This window comes from Saccopteryx leptura, chromosome 4 (genome assembly GCF_036850995.1).
Source record: "Saccopteryx leptura isolate mSacLep1 chromosome 4, mSacLep1_pri_phased_curated, whole genome shotgun sequence".
Lineage (NCBI taxonomy): Eukaryota > Metazoa > Chordata > Mammalia > Chiroptera > Emballonuridae > Saccopteryx > Saccopteryx leptura.
The window spans coordinates 42,800,533-42,823,471 of record NC_089506.1 but is presented as its reverse complement, the minus strand read 5'-3'; positions in this window follow the sequence as shown (position 1 = coordinate 42,823,471).

Here is a 22,939-nt window from a genome sequence, read left to right as displayed (position 1 = left end):
TTAGGTGGTGAATAAATAGAATAATGGGTATTAAAGCAAAAAGAGTGGGAGGATCAAGTCAACTAATGTTCTTGAGGCACTAAATAAACGAAACTACCAGAGTGCTAAATGCTCAGGATATGTTAAATATGGATAAAACATGGCACAGCAAATATACAAGAAACCTTTAATATTTCGGGTATGCTGAATATACATGAACACTTGGTGTCATGAGGTCTTGAGTCAGCCATCCTTTGGTGAAATCCACTATCTCCAGAGTCTTCTGTTGATTGGTAAGCTACAGCCACTTACCAGGCTTATTTGTCCCTGTGTCCCTCTCTGAGAATCAATGTGTGTCATTGACCCAGGGTATTCTGCTAAAACCTCAATCACCCCATCGGTAGGAATACTGAGGTGGGTGAGAGAAAAACAGGACATGTGAACAGTGCATGCCCCAGGATTCAGGCAGGATGACTGCACTCTAGCCTAAATCTTTTCTTCCTTCTAGCTGTGTATTTTAAACTGATTAATCAACCATGATCTATGAGCATTTTAATTTGGTCAATAAGCTTTTTAGTTCTGTTACCCACTAGAATCAATTTGCTAAAGTTGTGCTTAAAAGGCTACCTACCAATGCATAGATGTAATTTCCCATACTGCACCACTCTTTTTAAAGCACCTGCAGAGTGTGACTCTTCAGGCTAACCTTAATGATCAGATGCCCTTCCACATACTTGCTGCTCAGCTATCACTGCAATGTTGCCTGGTACTGTTTCTCGGACGACAGCAACTCTTCAACCATCCCAATATCATTGTTAATTAACACCTTACATTAATTGAGCCCTGTTCTAAGCCCTTTTATAACTATGATTTCATTTAATTCTCATGAAAAACCTATGAGGTTGATAGTATAATTAGCCTCCTCATCTTTCAGACGAGGGGTCTGAGACAGAAAGATTAAGTTGTTTGTACAGATCGTTTGCACAAGGTCATACAGATAGCAGGAGGTAGGGCTGAAATCCAATCCGAGCAGTGTTGCCCCAGAACCCTTGCTTTAACTATCATGTTGAAAGCTGTCTATAGCCTGTGTGTGTGGCCTTTAGATTTCACAGTCTTTTAATGCACATTGCCCTCTTGAACTTGTCAACAAATTTAACATTTTTGGATTCTCCACTTCTCAGCATCTATTGGCTGATAGTGTGAAAAATGTGAAAGTTATTTCAGATGAGAGCATTAAAGGAAGATGAGAATCTAGCATCCAAGATGCAGGATGGCTTTGAAATACGAATACATGCTCTATTCTGAATGATGTTAGAGCCTCTGAGTTTGAAGGAAGTAAGAGTGGATATGGCATTCCTTGGATACGTCTCTCTTTTCTCTGAATCACATCACCAAGGGAGGCCTAAGAGTGATTCAGATGGAAAGAAACTATACCGTAACAAGCAAATTACTCAAGAAACTTCAGAAGGAATTGCTAACCCTGTATTTTTGCTTTTTCAAATCTAGCTGCACAGAGCTTTTCCTGGCAGTGGGTACATGTGCTTGCATCTAACTCGTACCTGAGACAATGAGGCTATTTTAGAGACAAGGAAATGGAGGCTCAGACACACACTGTAATCGTCCTGCATCATAAAGCTAATAAATTGTAAATGTTGATTATGAAGTCAGGCTCAATGACAGCAACACACATGTTCTTTCCATTATATTCCATCACTGGTGAGCCAACACCGATAAGAAATGCAAAGAGCCGCATTGTCACTCTGCCCTTTCACCCTGTTTCTGAGACACTCCCTGTTTCTGAGACAATGATTCATTTTTGCTTCAGTTCTGCTTTTGGAGGGCTGGGCTTAGTCAGGCTGAGCACCGACTGACTTCCTGGGAGACTTGGGAGAGGCAGAGATGAGCAGAGTAAAGCACAGGAACCGTGGGCTCAGGCATGAATGTAACTTTCCTCTATGAGGGATCCCTTTCCATAAGTTATAAAATTTTTCTCTACCTCATCTCCAACCCCACCCGCAGCCCTTGATTTTTTAGCTGAATCAGAATATCCCATAGTCAGCTTTCAAAAATAGCTCATTGGCCACATGTGGCCCACATTTTCAGACATTCCGGAAATGTAGTGTTTGATTTGTACATCCCCACACCTAACAGATCACTCAGGCAGTGCTGACCTGCGGAGCAATTCACCTCTGTGTCATCTACCATCTGTGCTCACCTTGTTGCAAGAGACAGAAAATTCAACAATGGCAGGGGATTTTTTTTTTATTTATAAAACCATAACCATTGTTGGGAACAAATAGCATTGATATGCTCATAAAACAGAACCAAATTATGGTTGTTTGTAATTCTAATTTGTGATCAACTAATTGGTCATAGTTGTTTCTGCAGATTGTAAAACAAGTAAGTAAACTGTTTATTACATTTGTAAACATTTAATATTGTGCAATTCTTATAGCCTGTAAAATGTTTAAGCAAATCCCTTAATAAAAATTTTTAATTTAAATCTAGATCAATGGACCCAAAAGTGTAGGGGAGGAACCCAGGGGACTTTGAAGATTTTGCAACAAGTCTAAGAATTCATATAAACTAAAAAATAAAGCATTTATACAAATACATACTATTACTTTTTAAATTATGCTTGTCAAATTGAAGTTTTCACTGAACAAAATGCAAATCCGCATATAATTGATATATATATAATTTATATTGAGTTCAAAATAATTCTTATTCTTAACTTTTTATTAAATCAATTGATTCTAAAAAGATACTTCCTATTATATGGAAAATTCTAGGTGAAAAGCCTAATCTCTGGCCCTTGCTTTCTAAAAGTCTGGGAACCACTGATCTAGTCAGATTATGGTATCTTTTTCAGATCTCATACACATTTGAGGTATCAACAGTGGACCTTTGACACAAGTTGTCAGGATCTCTTCATAGACACAAATGATCTATGTGTGACTCATCCTGGGAGTTCTTTACTTTTCTTTTTTTCCTTTAATTTTATCAACACAAATCAGCATTGTAAATTCTTTTCAGTAGGTTCTAATGAAGGCCCTGGGCAAAGGTCACTTCCTCTTTGGAGCCTCCCAGGGCCTGGCATCTTTCTGTCCTCTGTCCAATGCTATGCTTCATAATCTCTCTATTATACCACCTAACACAGCACTTCTAAAGTCTGTTTCCATAACTCCAAACGAGAGAGGAAGCTGAGATGGCATCCCTTGGAAAAAGGTAGCTATGGATTCAGAGTCTTAGTATAGAAGTGTTATGGTAATTATCCCATCTGCTATGTGTTATATGAGTTATAGGTAATAATACTAATCAATAAAAATTCTTTTCACAGCACTTCCTCATTATGACCCTATTACATAATTTAAAGAAATAAATTAAATGCATAAATCAGTAAGCTGAGACAGCGATAACACTAAACATAAAAAATAGTGACCAAAGAAGGCCATGGGTAGGGCTGTTGCATTAGGAGCTAAATGAAAGGAGCGGAATATATATTGTAATATATACTATATATAATATTATATATAATAATATGTAATGTATATTATATATAAATGTTTTAAAAATAGACAAATAGGTTGAGAAGTTTTAAAGCAAATTAGACATGTTGTAATAACACTAGCTAACTCTTATATTGAATAAATTGCTTATAATATCCCTGTACTGTTGTTAATGCTAACGCAAGTCTCAACTTCTTTAATTTTTTTAAATACCCAGTGAGATATATATTATTATTGTCCTATTTATAGACAAACAAAAACACAGAGATGTGAAGTAACTCATCCCAATTCCCATTCATACTTACTGAGTGGCAGAGAGGGAGTCATGTCCACATGAGACTGGCTTTTGTAATGTACTATGAGCCATTACAAGGAAGGTCATGGATTTCTCTAAACTCCTACATCATCACCCGTTTTTTGACATATCTCATAAATTTGGAATTAAAGACAAATACAGAGTTGAGAGAGAGAGAAAAATTATTTTTGAGAGCACTTGTTCTGAGACACATTATTAAGAACTTTTCATGTGCCTAATCCTTATGACAACCATATTGGGAAGGCATTACTATTATCCTCTATTTAAAAATAAAGTGAGACACAGAGGAATTTATTAATTGACCCAATATTACACTGGAATAAAGTGGTGGAACCACTTTTAAACCTGGACTATCTTATTTATTTTTATCACACAGCACGATGCCTGGCTTAAGATAAGTGTTCAATGAAGCATTTTGTAAATTAATTAGGTAATTAATTTCAAGGACATACATGCCCTCTAACTATAGGTAAGACAATTAGAATTGGAGAAGAAGAGAGGCAGAGTTAAAGATTGATTTTTGTCTCTTTCTTTACCCCCTTCTTCTTTCTTTCTTTCTTTCTTTCTTTCCTTTCTTCTTTCACTGAAAAAAATATATATATTGCGCATAAATTATGTCAACAAAGAAAACTTTAAGAGAAAGTCTAATAAAATGTGGTTCCTTAAGCTCCAGTAAGCCTACACGAAAATGTAGGTGACAGAAGACAGCAATTAAACAATTAAAATGCAAACATGCCACAGATAAATAATAATCCTGAAGTTCCCACGGGTAGTGAAACTTTAGGGAATGCCAAACAATAAGTAGAAATTAGAAGGACAAACAAGTGGAGGAGGGAAATTTTCACATTGAGAGAACAACATAGGCATGAGGGATATAAACTGTGATTTCCACATTGGGCGGCTGCTCCGGCACCCACCTTAGAGAGAACTCTGATGACAAGTGTCATTTCAACAACCGGTTCGCCAAACTCAACAAAAAACTAGGTATGGGTTCTGCTGAACTGGTGTGGACCGCCTGAATCCCACCACTACAGGACTTAGAAGGGTTAGAAGAAAGGTAAGAAGAAAAAGTCCAGCATGGCTGAGGTGTTGCAGGAAATACGAGAGTTGGAAAAGAAGCAGCAGATGTAGAAACGCAAAGGATAAGTTTAGTTGCAAACATGTCAAGCTGGCAGTGCCCATAGAGTGTTCAAAACGAGACGGTAGAGATACGATGAAAATCAAAGAGGGGTTTGTCACAGAAAGTAAGAAAATAAAACATTTCAGAAAAGGCAAGGTCAACCCCATGAAATTCTTCTAAGAGGTCAAGAATGCTCTCATGCTTTGGTTCCTGGACAGTGACAATGACTGTGCAAACAGGCACACTCACTGCGCACTCACTGTATGAGGACTACGGAGGGAGAGGTGGGTGAAGACCTTTATGAAACAACTGGGAAAAGTCCACTTGTGGGCCTTCACAGGTGCGAATGCAGGCATCACCTATCATTTCCTCTAAAAGACCATGTTAAAACAGTTCTGCAAAACACTCCAAGTCGTATCTTGGTATTAATTTTTCAGTTTATTTTACATGTACTTCGTTTTCTTCTAAAGCAGGAGAGGAATCTTCTAAACATTTTTGTTTAAGCACTCCTAAGGGAATGCCAATCCACTCCTGTAATTTGTGTTGAGTATTAACTAGGGAATGCATCAGATGAAAGGCTTGTTATTGAGTCTTTGCAAACATAACTTTTTTTTAAAGTAGAGATCATAAGTAATCTGTTACCATCTCTACAATACTAACACAAGAGAAAATTGCATTCCTAAATTTGTAGTTATCTTTTAAGGCTGATTAAGTTTGTGGCCACTCTCCCCTTGTTGTCACTAGGTTCAACGTCATTTAAAACCTGTCAGGAGCATGACCCACAATGAACTGTGGTCCCCATTTTTCACAACCTAGTGTCATTGAGCTCATTGGTCACTGTCAGTGTTTGGATGGAGACTCCAGTTATATCTAGAAGCCCTGGGTTTGGTCCACTAAATTCTGTTGCTCTGATTAAAGACATGTGGATTACCATCCAAATAATCTGAAATGTATTTACTCATCTCAAACAGAAATCCCCATAACACTTCTTAATCATTGTTACTGCTGCAATATAATGGCTCTCCCACAAATGGGAGTAGCACAGCAACAATTAAAGCATGTTCTCATTGTGTTCATTTGGACTTGGAAAGAGCTGGCAGAACTCATTATATGTCATGGCAGTGGAGACTGCAGCTCCCTTTCACTGGCACGTGCCACAGAGCGAAGAATCCGTCTAAGTTGTTTGTAACACCTTCTTCTAATATAGTTTTTCAATACAGTATTAAAATTGCCTGAAGTGTGGTAGTTCTTTTTCCTAGCTAACAAAAGCTCTCTCTTTTTATATCTTTCTCATTTAGAAGGAAAACTGCAAACTGTTACTATTGAGAGAAATTATGAGTTCTATTCATTGATATCTCTTTCCTGTTTTTCAGTAACTCATTGAAGACTTTCAGTCCCAACTGTGTCATACCATCTAAAGCTTAACCATTAAAAGTTTGTTTTTCATTTTTTTTCCTTTCCTCCTCAGAAACACACACACACACACACACACACACACACACACACACACTTGCATCTACACATGCCTACACAGTTTTCACGCATCAGATAGAAAGTAGAATTGTTTTGTTTGTACATTTGCTTTGTACAACCACAGAAGCATGACTCATGAGCAATTATTGGGGATCACTTTGTCTCTACTCAGTTGTGGAAGTTGTAGGGGTGCTTATGCAATTTGGCTCTATTCTTGGCTTTGTAAAATAGGTGTAATCTCATTTTCTACATCTGGAGGCTTTTGCGGTACAATGACTATTACACGGTTAAGAGGATTGATATGACATGTACAGTAGTTGAGTGATGAGGTCTTGGAAGGGGATTTTGCATGTGTCTTGTTTTCCTGTTCTATCATGCACTGCAGGCTAGTGTGATATATTTTTTAAGTCACTCTGACACATCTTTGGGGATCTTCTGTAGCTTGTCTCCGTGCTCTTTGAGCCCCTTTATTAATCTTACTCAGACAGCCCTGCTCTTTGCAGATCATTTTTCATCAGGGAAATGCTCTTTATTTCCTATTTTCCATGGTCTTCTCATATAGCAAACACTTAGGTGCCTGCACATTTCTCTTCTTCCTTTTAATTAAAAAAGGCACCTAATTTCTTTGTTGAGCATAATGTCAAATTCTAAAAAAAAAATTTTTTTTTCAGGCACCATTCTTAAGCTCCTCCAGAGAGTAATAACTCACTTTCTTGCATTTCATTCACCTAAATGTGTAAAGTGAATTTCATTTTCTTTTAAGAGATGATTGTCTTATTTCAATGTTTTGAATGGGATATCCCTAACCTGATATTGCCTTTCTTGAATGGCTTCATTTTTTTATTTTTTTTGCCTGAATATATCTTTTCTTTTTCTGAACCACTTTTGAATTACTCAGTGAACTGTTTTCTCATCAGCATGTAAAGCTACCTAGACTGAATGTGTCTAAGACTGAGCCGCCAGTGTTTGCTTTAAATCCATCTTTATACTCACAACTCAGTATGAAACACTCACAGGCAAATACCCTTTATGGGGATACCAATTATTAATGCATTTCTCAACTCCCCTCCATGGCTGGTTTCACTCAAAAAACAAAGAGATTCAACACTAAGACCCCTGGAGGGAGTGAAGATGCCAACTCTCAAATTACAATAATCGCGTCTACATTTTTTGATATTGGTTTGCTCCGAAAATCCCTCTTGGGTGATGCTTTCAGAAGAACAATGACACAATAATTTGTAACAAGCAACATCCCCTGTAGAGGGAGGGGAATGCCTGTGAAACAAGTATGAAGGCAAAGTAAGAACATGGGGAATTCCTTAAAACCAAACAGCCAAATGTTACCCTGAAGTGTCCAAGGAAATTCGGGGAGTATAGCCTTACAAAGGAATCTTGTCAGAAAGCAGTTTTGAAATTTAAATGGCTTAGCGATTAATAAAATCTGGAACCAGTTGTGACTCTATCCATACAGTTTTGTGCTAACAATTCTCCAGAGCAGAGAGCGGAAGTTCTAGGCTTGGAAAACAGGCACTGTGTAGATACAATTAAATTTCAAGGCAGTTGAGTCTGTACCTTGTAGTACTTTTGCCCAATTGAGATGAGATTTTTGTGTATTCTACAGCTTTGAGTTTTTAATGTTTAGAAAAAACAATGGGAGGATATTTAAATGTGGTTCTCTTCTGTTTAGAGCAGAGGCTCTCAGCTAAGGGTGATTTTGTACCCCCTTCCCAGGGGTCATTTAGCAAATGTCTAGAGATGGTTTTGGTGTCAGAACTAAAAGAAGGGTTTCTACTGGAATCTAATAATGAATAGAGACCAGAGATCCTGCTATATATCCTACAATGCACAGCATGCTCATCCCACAATAAAGAATTTTTCAGGTCAAAATGTCAGTAATGTCAAGGTTCAGAAAGCCTTGTTTAGAACAACAGAACAAATAATTGTGTTATTTTAAAGTTCATAACAGACAAAGGTGAAAGCATAGTTAATAATCCAAAAATATACTCTGCAGTTTTGTTTTGTTTTGTTTTGTTTTCTGAAGCTGGAAATGAGGAGAGACAGTCAGACAGACTCCCGTATGCACCCGACCGGGATCCACCCGGCATCCACCCGGCATCCAGCGCCCAGGCCATCTTTGCTCCAATGGAGCCTCACTGCGCGAGGGGAGGAGAGAGACAGAGAGGAAGGAGAGGGGGAGGGGTGGAGAAGCAGATGGGTGCTTCTCCTATGTGCACTGGCCGGGAATTGAACCCGGGACCTCTGCACGCCAGGCCGATGCTCTACCACTGAGCCAACCAGCCAGGGCCTATACTCTGCAGTTTTCAGTGAAGCTTCTATAAATGTCATGAGTATAGTTTTCAGTTTCTGCAGCTCTTCAGCTCGTGCTTTGAATTAATTCAAGACAGAAAATAACATTTTGTGGAATCATAGATATTTTACACCGGCCAGCATTTCCTTTCATCAATCAAGCCTGAGGCAAAACCAATTTTTGAAGTAAGTTTTATTTCTTCATTGATTTTTAAATAACTTCTGTGTTCATTCTAATAAAAACCTTAATAATGTATATAATTGTTGAGTTTTTTTTTCTAAAATATAATTATTAATTAAGTATTCATTCTCAGGCAACACCAACTGACAGAAAGAACAAAAGTAAATGCTTAATATTTTCAAGCTGTAGCTCTGTAACTTTTAGAAAATATAAAAGGAACAGGTATATGTTTCTAATGGGAATTTTAAAAGTAAGGTATAAGCTAACACATGAAGAAAAATGGATTTCAAATTATCCAGTTTTCATATTTGAGCACATTTTCTTATCTCAGTAATCAGTAATGACCATAAATCTTTGTATGGTGATGAAAATGTCTATTCTCTTTTTACTTGTTAGAATCTCTAAATTGGTTACTTGCTAACTATGGTTTTCTTGTCTTTAGCTATTAAATAGACGAAACAATGTGGGTATTGAAATTTCTAAATTACACTCTATCTGGTTTCAGAAAGGGTAACATTGCATGTTATGAAAGAGTATTGTCTTGTTCAAGTCAGTCACAATACGATGTCTTTATGCTAGGATTCTCCTCGAAAGGCTCGTCGCCATGTAGATTTGGTCTTGGCCTCGGCCCTTCCACATTGGGTATGGGTTGCTCAGGAAACTCTACTGGGGCACAGAGCATATCTCAGAAATATTTGACGGGTGTATACACAAGTGTGCAAAACAGCGTGCTTCCATTCTCTTAAGTTTGGATCAGCATGCCTTTCCAGGGCAGCTTCTTCAGTTCTCTCTGCAGCAATTCTACGTAAAGATGTGAAAAACCACTTCTCTTACAATTTCCTGTCTATAATGCTTTATCATAAGTGGACATCTGCTTAATTCAGGGGGCCAAAGAAAGCAATGTCACAGTACTCTCTGGATGAACCCTGAGCACACTACAGTGGGATCACAGAAGCAAGCATTTCCTACTCTGGTTTTTCTCTGGAAAGGCAATCACACTTCTGGTGGCTGTAGTTGAGTGATTTCTTCATTGCAAATGGAAGCACAAAGTACCATTAACCATCTGTTCAGTGGTAACTCATACTGATCCTAATACTTTTTTTCGTTTCCCTTCATGTGGTAATTTCCTCTACCTCATGCTCTGTATCAAATTTCTTGTGGGTCTTTTTTTTTTATTTTTTATCAGTTAACCATTTGTGAAAAGTCAATTTTCAAAGATCTTCCCTGAAAACCACTCCAGTGGCAGATACCTCCTCAAAATGACTTGAAAAAAGCACAGTGACGGTGGCCAGAAGTACCTCTCCAGGGTCTCCACTCTCTATCACTCTGTGGTCCACCAGGCAGTAGCATTTGTTGGCAATTCTGGTAGCTCACCACATCACGCTCACCTTAAGAGTAGGAACCCATGCTACGTCCACTGCCTCTGGCATCCCTATTCATGGCCTCTCTTATTTTCCTTCCTAGGACGTAGCATTGGCCTGAGATCCCTCAGCTTTTGCTTATACCCCGGGCTGGCCAGCTGATTTCAGTAAGCTCCTCCATCTGTCCTGTGGGTTACCGGCAGCAGAGATAAGCTTAGACTGTAACAGCTGTGTACCCATTGGACAGGTATAGCACAAAGCCTAGCAGAGAGGAGGCAATAAACCATGGTTAAATTAATTTTTTAGGCCCTGGCCGGTTGGCTCAGCGGTAGAGCGTCGGCCTAGCGTGCGGAGGACCCGGGTTCGATTCCCGGCCAGGGCACACAGGAGAAGCGCCCATTTGCTTCTCCACCCCTCCGCCGCGCTTTCCTCTCTGTCTCTCTCTTCCCCTCCCGCAGCCAAGGCTCCATTGGAGCAAAGATGGCCCGGGCGCTGGGGATGGCTCCTCGGCCTCTGCCCCAGGCGCTAGAGTGGCTCTGGTCGCAATATGGCGACGCCCAGGATGGGCAGAGCATCGCCCCCTGGTGGGCAGAGCGCCGCCCCATGGTGGGCGTGCCGGGTGGATCCCGGTCGGGCGCATGCGGGAGTCTGTCTGACTGTCTCTCCCTGTTTCCAGCTTCAGAAAAATGAAAAAAAAAAAAAAAAAAAAGAAATAAATAAATTAATTTTTTAAAAATGACAAAATGAAGCCTCATCCTCTGAAGAAAGTTACAAAATCAAGCAGGGAAAGCTAACTGTTAATCAGGGAAAAGGTAAGGGTAATGCTTTAAGCTGAATTGTGTCTCCCAAAATTTATATGTTGAAGCCCTAAACACGAGTGTGACAATATTTGGAGTCAGGTCCTAAAAGAGATAGTTAATGTTAAATGAGGACCTAAGAGTGGAGCCCTACACTGATAGGACTAGTGTTCTTTTAAGAAGAGGATAAGACACCACAAAAGAAAGGCCGTGAGAAGACACAATGAGAGCATGATCATTTATAAGCCAAGGAGAGATGTCTCAGAAAGAAACAACCTTGCTGACACCTAGATATCAGACCTACAGCCTACAAACTGTGAGAAAATACATATCCTTTGTTTAAACCCCACCATCTGTGAACTTCTTTTATGGAAGCCCAAACCAGCTAATACAGGTGATAGCACAAGTACTAATTGAGTGCCTATTACGTACCAAGCATGGTGTTATGCTCTGTACTCTCCTATCTTGTTTGACATATGATGTGTTACCAAATAAATCATTGAAACAATTTTCTTATAGAATCATTTATTAAATTTATTTTCTTCTGACTTGGACCTATTTTTTAAAAAATGAGGTTTTGGCCTGACCTGTGGTGGCACAGTGGATCAAGCATCGACCTGGATCGCTGAGGTCGCTGGTTCAAAACCCTGGGCTTACCCAGTCAAGGCACATATGGGAGTTGATGCTTACTGCTCCTCCTCCCCTTATCTCTCTCTCTATTTATCTATTTCTGACTCTCTTCTCTAAAATGAATAAATAAATAAAAATAATTTTAAAAATGAGGTTCCAATTTCCACTACCTAAAGTTATTGACACTGTAGACTTATGCTCCTATTTTATTGATGCTTTATTTAATTAATTTTTAAGTGAGAGGTAGGGAGGCAGAGAGATAGACTCCTGCATGTGCCCTGACCAGGATCTACCCAGCAAGTCTCCTACAGTGCAATGATCTGCCCATCTGGGGCCGCTGCTCCATTGCTTGGCAACTGAGCTATTTCAATGCCTGAGGAGGTTATGGAGCCATCCTCAGCACCCAGGGCCAACATGCTTGAACCATTTGAGCTATAGCTGTGGGAAGGAACGAAAAAGAAAAGGGAGAATGGGGAAGAGGGGATGGAGAAACAGATGGTCGCTTCTCTTGTGTGCCCTGACCAGGAATCAAACATGTGACTTCCACACACCGGGCTGATATGCTACCACTGAGCCAACAGACCAGGGCCATATTTTTTGTTGAATGAAAACATAAATTTCTCTTAATGTGATAGAATTAAATCCTTAGTACTAATTTTTAGAAATATATTTATAGTCTTCTTGATGTGCCAAATATGTGTTACTGGCATAAATAAACTAATAACAGAATCACCATCTTTCTTTGGCAGGCTTATGGTATTTTGACACATACTTTATATAAAATACATGAGATGTTTCAGAGATAGCCCTCATCACATTCCACACTGTATTCTCTTTCATTTCCAGTTATTATTCATTTTTCAGTTTGCGCATTAGACTATATACACTTTGCAGAAGTAGAGATTGTATTGTTCAGTTTCCTAATCTCTAAGGCAGGGATGCTACAAACACTTGCCTCATACACTGAAGTGAAATAATGGATGCATGTAAGACACTTAGCACCATGCCTGGCATGCAGTTAGGACTAGACAAATACTGGAGGTCACTGCAGTTATGTTATTTTATTATTATTATTATGTTACCTCTCACTTTCATAATGGTGCCAAACACAATTCCAAGCACAATAGTCCCCCAGTGTCTGTGAGATGAATTAAAGAAAATTATTCTGCATATAAATATAGATAAAGATCATCAGTTCACACTTGAACCCAATTCACAGAGAACAGGAAATGTTTTTCTTCTTGATCTTGTTATTCTCTACCACACCATCGCAGTGCTTAGCATTTAGTGAAAACTCAATAAACATTGATTGAAACTCATTTAAAAACTGTGTAAAACCCTCCATATATGGAGAAAAGACATCTGCAAATTACTTAGTAGTTGGGAAATTTTCTTGAGCTAATTCCTTCCCAAATTAATAAATGCAATACATTTAAACGTATCCCTCTATGCAGCTTTATAAATAAATTATTTCTGGTTTCTTGGGGGATTTCTGTGGTAGCAACCTCAGTTCAATTTTTCTAGTTTTTTACTCCATTAACTCAAAAATGGGTATATGGCAAACATTATTGTTAATTGGAATCCTTATCTTCTTGCATTTATTTATTTTTGCATGTCTCTAATATATTAATCTGAATTCAACAGATTTTTGATCTGTTAAATGTTTACTCTTTAAACTTTAACAGTTATATTTTAAACACCTTTAATTAAAAAATAATTTTATAACTTTGACATATTATGTTCAAAATATACAGCATTAACTTAAAAATGGGTCAGTAAAATTATTTAATATTATATTAAAACATTTATTTAAATGCTATATAATATTTGTAATCTTTAAAGACAAATTTCATTCTTTTTCATCTAATAATGTTAGACTTGCTTTCATATATTGTTAAATAATTACATAAAAATAATGTGTTTTTTTAACAAGTAAATAAAATTGCATATTTTATCATTTTTGGTATGAGTATGAAATTCATAAACATGCATGTATTTTGAGCAGAATATTTGAATTTAACTATAATTATAACATCAAATATGTGTTCATAAACTGATCTTGTAATCCTTTTTCTGCAAAAATGTATATTTTTATAGTTCTTATGTGCTGTTTCTAAATTAGGGGATGGAAGTTTTCAGGCTAGTCTTGGCAAGCTATTTTCTAAAAATAATACATTGGGGATATTTGTTTTCAACAAATGTAAAAACAATTTGAATATAATCATTACTACATTTTTTTCCTTTTCTTTCTTTTAATTCTCCATTGATTTGAGAGAAGGAGGTAGGGAGAGCAAGAGAAGCATCAACTTGTTGTTCTACTTAGTTCCTTTTAGCTGTTTGCTCATTCATTGCTTCTCATAGATGACTGTGGGTTGAGCCTGGGACCTCTGGCATGATGGGACAACACTTTATCCATTAAGCTATCCATCAAGGGACGATATTTCCTTTTCAGCATTTATTTCAGAAAGAACTGAAGACATCCTGAAAATCTAGATAAAGGATTTGGATTAGACAAATGCAAATTATTGACCTGCTGATCAAGTCATCTTGAGGCAAATTTGCAGAATTAGTATTATATTTTTGTACACATCAATACGTTTTGTATTTGACCATCAGGTTTTTTTAAAAATAATATATGCAGAATGAAAATTATCAACAGTACATACTAGTGGCATTAAGCCACTTTTGTCATATGCTTGATTCATTATAGTATTCCGCTCGTCTCCATGACACATAATCCTGGGAACAGAGGTTCTCAAATAGCCTACTTTAAAAAAATAAAAAGGTAATTATTTTATTTACTTTTTTACAAAGCCAGCATTGAAACTAACAGTATCACTATTTTTCATAAGGCTCATAAGGAGAACCCCTGAGAGTTTGTGACTCACCAGTTGGAAAGAACTTCAAGATCATTCTCTCTCTCTTTTTGAATCAGCACCACATTACAGGGACTCACAGAAGTCAACCATTTAAAGTGGACAGGAGGAAAATAATAAACAATCCTAATTCTTTTTATAAAAGAGAAAACACATACAAGATAAGGGACTATAGTGAATAAATAGAGTAATATGTTAGTTTTAGAAGTTAGTTTCTTCTTGGATCCTCTTTGTGCTGTAATGACCTCAAACCCAAGGTAAAAATAAAAATTTTAATATGGAAATAGTACTTCCATTCCTTGTATAGAGGGATTGGAGTCTGGGGAGGATGTCAGCACTATCATATTGCTCACCATACTTTATTTTTTAGAATTACAAGTTCTTAGGACTAAAAGTTACATTGTTCTGGAGAATACACAGGAAGTAAGTATGAGAAATATAATTCAACGCTATTTTTTCTGGACCTACCATTGGATTTTGACTGAAAACTCACACACTTTATGTTACTCTGACCATCTCCACTGGGTGTTATATAGCTTCAAAATTCTATTAGCATAATTTTTCCTTTTTTCTTAATCCAGCTTTAATGATCATTCACTGCTCTTTCCACTGATCTAAATTTTTGAAGTTTCTCTTTAATACCATTTCAGTGGTTTTTCTATTCAGCTTGAGTATTTCTCATCATACATTTTCTTCTTGCCTTGGTCCAGTCTGTTAACTCAGAAAGGCTTTCCTTGTAGTCAGTCTCACCAGTCCAAATTCTAGGATATTGTAGAAGTTGAAACCTATATAAATTCCTACAACACCAGATTTCCAATCCTTATACCTGACTTTAAAGTGCACCTCCTAAATTAGCTTTTGCTTTATGCAATATATGGTGATTTAAGTGCAAGCATTTATCAGAGTATATTTTTACCAGATTACTCTTCAAGTTAAAATGTTGCTTTGCTTTTGTCATTACTTTGTTCACAACACAAGTCTCTGCACCAGATCAAGAGTAAAAGAAGAAATTCTGATTTTGTTTTTTGCCTTTGCTTAATTAATGTCTGGTCATGTGAAACTAAGCAAATGGCATAATCATTTTTAAACTTCAGCTTTTTCACTTATTGTCAAAATTCTTACTGTGAGGCTCATTTTGCATAATCATATACAACAAGCATGACCCTCTCAGCACCTTGATGAACATACACGGTTACAGTTCTCTGTTACTTTACTCCCCAATTAATTACTTACTATTACAATGACTAACTATGTCACATCTTTACTAAGAAGAAGTCCAATAGCTCTTTTTTATATATATATTCCTTCAAACCCAAGTTCTCTCTAGACTGACTTAGTTCAAAAGTGATTAGAATTACTTTTAAACTCTGGGCAAAGAAGGAGGACTGGAAGTCTGATCAGTCCTTTTACATTGTGGCATTACTTGTTTCCACTTAGCATTGTTGTTTAACCAGTACCACACAGTTCTGTGGCTTTTAGTGTCCTGATTTGAGATGGCTCTGCTCAACCAGAACTCACCATAAGCCCGAGTAGAGTTTCACACAGTTGTAGAGATAACAACAACAAAAAAGCAAGTATTACTAGAATAAAAAATGCAATTAAATTTCAAAAATCTCCCAGATTTTAATGATCTTAAACTTTGGGTTTCCTAAATTGCATTAAATACCAGGATGAATGCTTTGGGTTTTATTATGGAAACCATACAGTTTAAATTCCTCTGTTACAGTAATTTTATAGAAATGTAGAATAGGTTGTGAAATATGTTTTCTAAAAGTTGGTATTTAGTTGAACTGAGGTTTATGTTATTGAAGATACATCATGCAGACAAATGTATGTCTAAATGCCTAATTCTTCATAAGGTTATTCTAAGGGGAAGTGAAAAACAAGAATCAGGGGACATTAATCAACATTTCACAGGGAACCATTCTAGCTACTGAAAACAGAGACAAGCCATTTTTTTACTACCTTAACAAGCCTCAGTAGAGGAAAACGAATATGACATTCAAGTTCATTGTTCTCTTGGTCCAACCTCTACGCCCCAAAGCAGAGTACAGCAAGAATGATCTGCATCTTCAAATGGTTTCCAGCCTCAATGTCATGCTCTGCAGAACAAGCTCTTCCCCCAAACACTTAGGTCTAAAGTTAAGCTAAGAGCCAGTCATTAACTGAGTTTGAGTCTTTTCATCTGGATGGGAGGGGGGGGGTTCCTTTTTGGAATCTAAAGCTTTTCCTGTCAGTAGACTTTAGCAAGGGACACCTAGGCCCATACTACTATGCATTCCTCTTCTAAAAGTTATCCTTCCTCACCTGCCTCTTTCCTGAGAGCCTCAACCTTGGCACAATAAGGATTTTTCATCCCAAATCCTTGTTACTATTATCCCCCGAAGCAAGGACTTTGCCTAACTAAGGAATCTGTAGAGAAGCTTTCCAGAAAGAAAATGCATGCCTTACCTTGGGAAAACAGGAAAGCAGCTGACATTTTTAAATTTTATGTCCTCTCACCTAACTCTTTGTTAGAGCATACTTGTTGATACAAAATATATTGAAACAAAAGTGTTCTGCAATAATAAAATACATTATTTATTTATTTTTCTACCTTGCTTTTAAAACATTAGTGCAGTTATTAAATGAACCACAGAATTTAGCACATGATGGGAATTCACCTATATCCTGTGGGTTTCATCCCAAATTTGATTGTAAACACTCTGGGGACAGAGATAATGTCTGTACTTTTCATTACTCTCTTATAGTATCATAGTGGGAAAAACATGTTCAAGGTTCCAGAAATATTTGTCAGTTATTTGATTTATAAACAAAACTAATTATTGCTATTTTAAAATTGTTTCTCCTTGGGGTTTTGCAGAAAAAGCATATGAGCTGTTTGTTAGATTCTTCAATATGGGTTCTCTTCTATTGAAGGTATTGCAAGGATGGTGTAAAAAAAATTATGTGTATTTTCAGTTACATGGATGGTTCCTACCTAGATGGCTGTTTACTAAATTTTATTGACTCTGATATTCACATTCCCCACAGCAGCTACATACTGAAATAAGTTTGACACACACTTTAGTGTTCCAATAACATGAACCGCAACTGAAATAAACAGCCACGGTAGAAGATCACGCTTCACAGCCTACTCTGTAGCCTACTGTAGGGCTGAAAGGCATCGCAGACAGTAAAGGAACTGTGGAGCCGGAAAATGGTGACCCATACCAATTTAATGGAGGCTCACAAAGACAGGCAAGCCAAAAGAAGAAAGAAAAGAAATATAAATAAAAGAGAAAAGGAAAACCTGTTTTCCCAGCAGAGGGCAAGGGACCAAAAATCAAACCACACCTCTCAGTGGTGGGGCACAATCTACAACCTGCCGCCCTGAGGGCAAGCACCTGCAGCCTTACATGGACTATACACAGGAGGCGCTGCCCCGGGCTCAGCACCAGTCACGCAACGTACAAGCAAGCCAGCCCAACACATTTGTTTGCCCAACATCTACCTTTAATTGAATACTTCACTCAAAGAGCTTGAATGTCACATTCCCATGGTGAAAACCAAGCCTGCTGCTGGTGTGGAAACCGTATGCAGATGCAGAGCTGGAGTCTTTCAAGGTCCAGCTGCAGTTTTTTGTTCCTTGTAATTCTTACTTTCTGTGTCATTGCCACATTCAACAATATCCCATTCCACTGCATGTGGGAAAATAAGCTTATAGCTCCAACAAAACTGTATCGGAAACATATTTCAGGCTTTCCTTGCATATGGTAACTAATTAGAGCATTCCATTTGTTTAGGTAAGGCCTGCATTTTTCATAGGATGTTTAGCTGACTCAGCATGAAAATGCCCACAGACATTGTCTCTGCCTTGAAATGGAAATACTCATAAGGGCCTAAGTCATGTTCATGGGGAATTACATGAAGGTGAAGCTGTGGGGGAGGGATGTTATTCTGGTTTTTTTATTTCAACTCAAAAGCCACATTTTTACTTACTTACCAGGAAACATAGCAGTGAACATGCAGTTTAGCCTTGGCAGTGAACCAACTCCAGCAGCCCAGAAGCCCCGTGGGATTCCTGCAGATAACATCAAACAGGACAAGTAGAGCAAAAAACTAGGGTGAAATGGAATGTGGCTTGCAAAGGAAAAACCCTAATCAGGATCAGAGGTTTCATGAAAATTTTAAATAATGTAAAGATTGCCGATTTCAGGGAATTTAATGAAATGTGTACAAACTTAAGAGAGATAAAAATATATATATTTCAGGGTAAGCTGAGTCAGTAGAAATTCAGTTTTAGTCTCCCAAACAGACAGGTTATTATTAGTCATCTTTTTTTTTTTTTAAACCAAAGACAGGAAAGAAATAAGTGTTTGAAAAGTAAAGACAGGATTAATCAGAGTCAATAGCAGATGGAGAGAGAGGAGTGGGAATCTGAGTCCACTGGGAAGGCCACATGGCAGGCCCCCAGATTGGTGCATGCTGTGAGCAGGTCAGGGAGAGCAGGAACGAGGCTAATACAGGGATTAAAGATTGCACTCACGGAGAAGCCAGATCTGGTAGGATGTCAGCCTTGCCTACACAGGCCATTTCCCAAGGCCAAACAATCTGCTACAGTGAAATAGCTTCAAACCCCTCACCCTCATACTTTCATGTCCCATTGATGGATGCTTAAAATTCCTCCTACAGAATTTAGTCTGAGATTATCCAACAGTAAGCAATATGATGTAAAATGCCTCAAGGGTAACACTGTGTAAAGTTCATATTCAAATAAAATTAAGTATATCAAATGAAAGATATGTGTGTAATGTAGAAACCTGAGAACCGGAAAGTAAGCAAAAGATGAGAAGAAAGGATAAAGGGGCTTCACATGCAGGAAGTTGGAATTTATAGGAGGTTGTTTATTTCTGAAAGTTTACCTAGCATGATCTGCCAAGAAATATGAGCAAGTTTTAATTTCATCATTAAAAGCCCATTTAGTAAGCACCTACCATGGGCCAGATCTTCTACTAAAGCCCTGGGCATGTCCTGAAAGATAGAATAGTGTATATTTCCCGAGCTAGTGAGAAAGACTCATCAACAAACAGTGCTTCAACTGTGCAATGCAATGAAGGCCAGGTATACATCATGCTGAGTGCACACAAAAGGATGTGTTTTCTTCAGAGAGTAGACTATAGCTCTGCTTTCATTTTTTCTTTGTCCTCAAACTGGTTCAGTCTGGTTCTTCACACCACCTCTTCACAGTCTGAAAACAGTTAATGAAGTCACCAAATAATACACAACCTGAATAAAAAAAAAAGTAACTTTTGCAACACTTATCTTTCTCCTTCTTCCAGATCGAGATCAAATGCTACTTCTTGTGAGCAGCCTGCTTCAGCTTACCCTCAAGGGGATGAGCTTTTGCTAGTTTCCACCAAGGAAGTTAAGTGTGGCACCCCTGAACTGAGGTCGAGGTTCTGCGGGTATGGGGTGTGTTTCTGGGCGAGGACCTCAGCACACATTGATGCTCAGCTCGACACAAAGACTAAAAAAAAAGAGTTTAAACAGCTAAGTTGACAACTAGTTCAGTCCTTACTTCATTCTGTCATTTGTTTTTCACAGCCACTCCTCAGTGATGTTCTGTTCCACTCCTCATAGCACTGTTACTCTTTTGTTATTTACTTATTTATTTTCTAAGACTATGTATACACAGAAATACCCACTAGTATTTTCCTGTATCTTCAAATTTTTATCAGTAATCATATCAGTGATCATCAATTCAAAGCCACCAAATGAACCTCATCTCTCCTCAAGAAGTATTGCTGAATTGACCCTTCATGAACACTCCAAGCATTTCTGCTTTTACTACCCCCCCTTTTTTTACAGAGACAGAGAGAGAGTCAGAGAGAGGGATAGATAGGGACAGACAGACAGGAACAGAGAGAGATGAGAAGCATAATCATCAGTTTTTTGTTGCGACACCTCAGTTGTTCATTGATTGTTTTCTCATCTGTGCCTTGACCATGGGCCTTCAGCAGACTGAGTAACCCCTTGCTCAAGCCAGCGACCTTGGTTCCAAGCTGGCGAGCTTTGCTCAAACCAGATGAGCCCACGCACAAGCTAGCGACCTCGGTGTCTCGAACCTGGGTCTTCCACATCCCAGTCCGACGCTCTATCCACTGTGCCACCACCTGATCAGGTTTTACTACCTCTTCTTGCCATAATTTTTCTCCTACTCACCTCTTATCTACCTGTTAAGCAGGGTTGGAAACAATGAGCATCTTAGGAAATAATTTTTACACAGATACCAGATGACTTAATTATTCTAAATCTCATAATTTAAGTCTATAAAGATGCACTATGAACTGAGGTTTATTGGTTTCATTAGCTTATCAACTCAGGAGTAGCAGCACCATTTCTAGAAAGTCCTTTCATGCTTACATAGGAGAGTAGGAAGTTATAACAGTGAATAAGAGTGTCCTGGTCATATTGAAACTTACTAGTATTAAAAGAAAAAATCCAGCTTTTTTCCCATTTTAATCAGCCCTGCTTTCCCACATGAAACAACACTTCGTTTTGTGCATTCTTGAGCTAAGTGTTCTTCAAAGACAAAGAAGCACCAAATGCAGACTATCGTAGGGTAGGAAGAGATTTTTTTAGCAGATCTTGAATAATATTTAGTCCCCATGCATAGGATTCCACAGGCAATAAATATAGTCATGACCTTTTATTTCTCAGGACCTATCAAAATACCCAGGATATAGAAAATGTTTTTTCTGTGATTGTTGAATAAACAAAACCAGTAAAATTATTGATAGTATCTTTAAGAAAAGATAAACATTGTTGGTGTTTTCTCATATCCATAGTCTTAGAAATTAAACAAGTAAGTAATAAAAGAATGACAATGCTGTGATGAATGGTTAAAAGAATGACTGTGAGGAATAAATGGTAAAAGGAAATAAGGACTGATAACTATCATTATCAACTCAGTTACTGCAACTCTTGTTAATGTAATTTCATTTACATATCTTGCCTTGGCAATTATTGGATTTCTAATAATTGGCCTATAAAATCCTTAAACTCTAAAATGCTATACTTCTTTTACTTTTGAGTATCAGCATGATAGGACTTTTAAACCTTTTAATGAAGCATGATTTTTAAATGAACTTTTATGCAAATCAATCATTTAAAAAATCAATAAAAACCAGTATTGATGAGGTTTGGGAGGAAGTCTTCATCAGAAAGAAAGAAAGAAAGAAAGAAAGAAAGAAAGAAAGAAAGAAAGAAAGAAAGAAAGAAGGAAAGAAAGAAAGAAAGAAAGAAAGAAGAGAGAGAGAGAGAGAGAGAGAGAAAGAAAGAAAGAAAGAAAGAAAGAAAGAAAGAAAGAAAGAAAGAAAGAAAGAAAGAAAGAAAGAAAGAAAGAAAGAAAGAAAGAAAGAAAGAAAGAAAGAGGCAGGATACAAGATGGCAGCAGAGTAGGTGGATGTTACACTCACTTCCTCTGAAGACCAAACTAGAATTACAACTAAAATATAGAACAAGCAATCTAAATAATAAATCAAAGACTACTGAATAGGAGTTTTATAACCAACAATTTACAGAGGTCACATCAAAATTGTTACATAGGGCAGAGATAAGAATAGGGCTGGCCCTACTCCCATGGGTGGTAGATAAGATCCTGGAGGGCTATCTCTCAGCTACAAAGATTCCCTATAAGAAACAAAAGCATTCCTAAGAGGAGAATTTATAACATTACAGTCCTATGTCAAAAAAAAAAATCTGCTTGGAAGAATAGCTTGGTCAATTAGAGCGTTGTCCTGAAGCACAGAGGTGGCTGGTTTGATCCCTAGTTAGAGCACATGCAGGAACAGATTGATGTTCTTGTCTCTGTCTCTCTCTCTCTCCCTTCCTTTCTCTCTAACACCAATAAAATAAACATTATAAAGAAAAGAAATGTTTATAAAACAAGGGCCTGACCAGAAGGTGGCACAGTGGATAGGCCATCGGCCTGACATTCAGATGAGCCAGGTCCATAACTCTGAGGTCACGGGCTTGAGTGCAGGCTCATCCAACTTGATTGTGGGCCACCAGTTTGAGCACAATTGTGGGCCACCAGTTTGAGCACAGGGTTGCCAACTTGAGTGTAGCGTTGCAAGCTTTAGTGTGGGATCATAGACATGACCCCCTGGTTACTGGCTTGAGCCCAAGGTCACTGGCTTAAACAAGGGGTCACTGGCTTAGCAGGAGCTGCCCAGTCAACGCACATATGAGAAAGCAATCAGTGAACATCTGAACTGCCACAACAAAGAATTGATGCTTCTCATCTCTCTCCCAATACCCATTTATGACAAAACTCTCAGCAAAGTGGTAGTAGAGAAAACATACCTAGTGTAATAAAGGCCATATGTGACAAACCCACAACAAAC